Here is a 3,974-nt window from a genome sequence, read left to right on the forward strand (position 1 = left end):
CCTATGTGCTGTATGGGGGAGAGGTACTTCAATGTTCTAATTCTGTAGTTTGTCTAAAAATACGCTGAGTAGAAATGGAAAATATGTTTCTTGCACTGATTGGTATTTGATAATCTGGTTTTACTCTGGAAAATGTTTGGGGATGCATCCCTAAAGCTTGGGCCTGAGGTGAAGTAAATGTTCTATTCCTTCAATTCAGATTGTGTAGCATTAAATAAAAGACTTGTTTCATAAACAATCTCTGTTAATGAGCACTGAAGAGCTGGAAAGCTGCATCATTAGTGGGATGGTTACCTTCAGTTAGAATGGTATTTTCAAAACACTTATGATGCTCAAGTTGAAAATACCCTCTGACATGATGGGGTTTACATGTTGGAAGGCCAGGCTGATCCTCAGTTCAGTAAGATCCCCAGCTGCAATAGCAGTCATCCTAATTGTGGAAGTAAATGAAAGCTGTGGCTGAATTGTTACAAAGGCTGTACTAAATGTGGCAGTAGCCCTCAGTCAGAATACCTGCAATACTCGTAGCTGAAGGATCAGAGGAAGGACTAGTTCTCCATTGCTTCCTGATCTGAAAGACATCACACCCTAATACCTGGCTAAAGACACAGTTGTGCATTGTAATGTGTCTGATTAAAGAGAATTAAAAATACAAACGATAAAATGTCGTATTTCCTGCCTGCTTTTGCTGCACCTAGAAAATTAATTTCATGGCTGTGGATAGCCATGTAACTTGAAGCTGTCAAACTATGCAACAAAGAAAAATAGATATAGAATGTTTCCTGTATTCCCTTGAGATTAATTTCTGTGCAGGGTCCGCATACAGGTGAAGGACTCTTACTGTGTCAGTAAGGACATCAGCTGTCATGGATACTTATGGAGCAACTTTAAGAGGCATTTTGGATTTTCAGAAGCCTTCATCCTCTGTGAATCTCTTTAAGGAGTATCTGAAATTACATTTTAAATGAGGCTTAAAATATTCTAAAAAAGTCTCACCTTAGAGATCAAAAAGTTAGCAGGTATGGATATGATGAGGCCATCATCATAGGGACTACTGAGTAATCAAAAACAGTTTTTCAATTTTGTTACTCAGGCTTATTTCTGTGCCTTTGCTTTACCTATCTCAGGGCTTCTAGTTTCTTACCGTGAAAAATCCAAGATAGAAGTTGGAGACAGTTGCTGTGTAGCCTTAGGGAAGCAGTTTATGCAGTGCTCTTGAAACATCCCTGGACACCACCCCCTTTGGTTATTTGCTGAAAACACTTCTGCTCAAGTAAGTAAAGCTAGTGATCACAGGCTGTTTGCAAATCACACAGTAATGAAGGAATTTGTGGCATTTCTGTAAAGTATAATGATTTATTTTCCCATCTGGATAAAAAGAACTAATAGGTGGAATGTCTTTTATCACCAGGTATTTGATAGGCTTTCCCATTTTCACAGGAACAAATAGGGAATTAGTGGGCTTCACTTGAAGTGTGATCTTCCAGGGTCTGACAAGTAAATTTGATTAATCCTATAGGAGCCACAAGCAAAGTAAAGATCAGTTTGTGTTTCTGTCTACCCAGCCACATTCTGCTGTGTGTAATTTGGGGGCCTTTGATTTGCCTATTTAGAACCTTATAGGTTTTGGTGTGGATTTTGAATTCATCTCCAAATCTTACATATTCTGTAGCATCATCAACGATTTTGCTCTAGTCCAGACAGTGGGAGGGTGTCAAGTGCTGTCTGGAATTTTTCTGTATGTTTAAAAAATTATTTTGAAATTTTTAATACATTGTCTGTTGTGTTACAGGTTTTGTATAGACAAGGCACAACAGAGGCAGGCTTACTGAGAGAGTTATCTTGGGAGCTTTCAAAGAAAAGTAGATTAGGTTGTATGTATGTTTTATAATTCTCTTATGTAGAGTTTCACGCTGAGGTGACTGCGAAAGGAGGAATCTATAGTTGTCCCAACATAGTTATCTAACTGTTCAAGCTGTGTCTCAGCTTTTTTAGGAAATACGGCACAGCTTTCCACTGAGACATACAGTCCATTAAATATATAAAGCCAAGGTCCATGCAGCACTTTGATGGCATGGCACATGCATTTTTGTGTTCCTTTTTTGTAGCTGTGACAATCAGTGTGCAAAGCATAACTGAAAGCTGGAGCTCTTTCAGAGGACGACGGATTAAGGGAAATCTCAGGAATACATTTAGTCCATCTCCCTACTCTGAGATTGGATAAAACCTGCCCACACGAACTACCAAGTGTTCCTCTAACTCAAAAGCTTCTAGTGAAAGGGATCCCACGATCCCAGACCTTGTAAGCAGCATGTATCACTGCTGTAACCACTGCTGAAGTGGACAGTTAGCACAGCAAGAGGGTATCCCTGCCAGTTAAATCAATTGGTTACTGTTCTTATTGGCAATAGATGAGTAGTGCCTTTATTTGACCATTGCTACTGTGTTCTAGTCTTCAGAGTAAACCCAGCTAATTGAATCACTCTTCATAGGTCACATTTTCTAAGTCTGGCAATTGTTGGTGCTCTGTATCCTCTACAGTTTGTGCTCTTGAATCATATGGTCCAAGATATGACCCAAAGTGCTGGCTGAGGCTAGTGCACAGTAGCTGGAACAACTAAGGTCTGGCTCTTGCATACACTGGGATTATATTAGGCTTTCTGCAATAACATCACAGATTAATTTTGGTTCCACTAATAATGTCCACTTTGTACCTCTATTTAGTGTCCACATACCTGCCTCTCAAGGATCTCAGACCAAACTGTTTACAGTTCATCCAAGTGGTATTATGGAGGATATATTGCAGGTGTCCTCTTTTACTCTTCAGTCTGTATTGTTCATGAACACACTGATGGGATACATTGCAGGCAAAGCCTTGCAGGACCTTGCTTGAGTATCTTGTGAGACTCCAGTAAGCCTTTGGTACTTGCTTCTTGAGAGTACTTTGTACTGCTGTGATTCTCTTTGTGGTATGGATTGGAGCCCCATACATGTGAGGACTTTGCAGACTGACAATGTAAAAGTCATTTACAGCAATAGGGAGATTTGGATCTTGTGTGCCTGTGACCACCAGGCCAGTTTTCACAAAGAAATGAAAGGTATGGCATAGTTTGTTCCTGAATAATCCATATTGTCTGGCTGTTGCTTGGTTACTTCTTCATATGCATTTACAACAGGAATTCTATAAAAATTATCCTAGCCCTTTTCCACATTTAGGTTGACTGACAAGAGTCCCTTTATTTTTAAATTCCTTGTGCTTGTCCCACTACTCTCTTGGGCTCTTTCCTGTGGTCTGTGAGTTCTCAGGGAGCAGCATTCATGGTCCCTAGTGATATGGCTGATTGCTGGTGCATCCTAGGATGAGAGTTCTTAGCTGTTGCCAACTTGAATTCCATCAAAGTCCTCTGACTACTTTAGCTTACTCTTTCAGCATCTTAACATGGTTTGTTAACTTTTGAGTGAAGTCAAAAATGCTGTTGATGACTTATTTGTAAATCTTATCGTTCATTTTCTTTCCTTCTTCATCAGGTAATGGACCTATACTTAACTTTATCTTTCCTTAGATATGTGTAGTCTTTGTATCTGCCTTTTAGAACCTCAGCTGTGTTTTTGGACTCTGCTAATGAACGTGTTACTGTGTTGACTTTTGAGTCTTCTAAAACTCAGTCTTTTGTCTGTCTCTCAGGATCCACGTTGTTATATTTGCAACCACTGTGGTGAACTCTGAAATATTTTTTTGCATGGTTTGCCCACTCTTGGGCTATCAGAAGCTTTATATAGTCCATACTGATCTGTTCAACAATGAGAAGGACCAGGCTGATCTGATAAATCTGAATGTGCAATAGTAGTTAATGTTGGATATAAAACTGCAGAGCACTAATTAGGCTAAAAGCCTGAGTGACTTTTCATTAGACATCATTCTGGCCATTTCTTCCTCTGGTTTTCAAGACTGTCCCTATCCTTTAATCATTGCT

This window comes from Lonchura striata, chromosome 1, assembly GCF_046129695.1.
Source record: "Lonchura striata isolate bLonStr1 chromosome 1, bLonStr1.mat, whole genome shotgun sequence".
Taxonomy (NCBI): domain Eukaryota; kingdom Metazoa; phylum Chordata; class Aves; order Passeriformes; family Estrildidae; genus Lonchura; species Lonchura striata.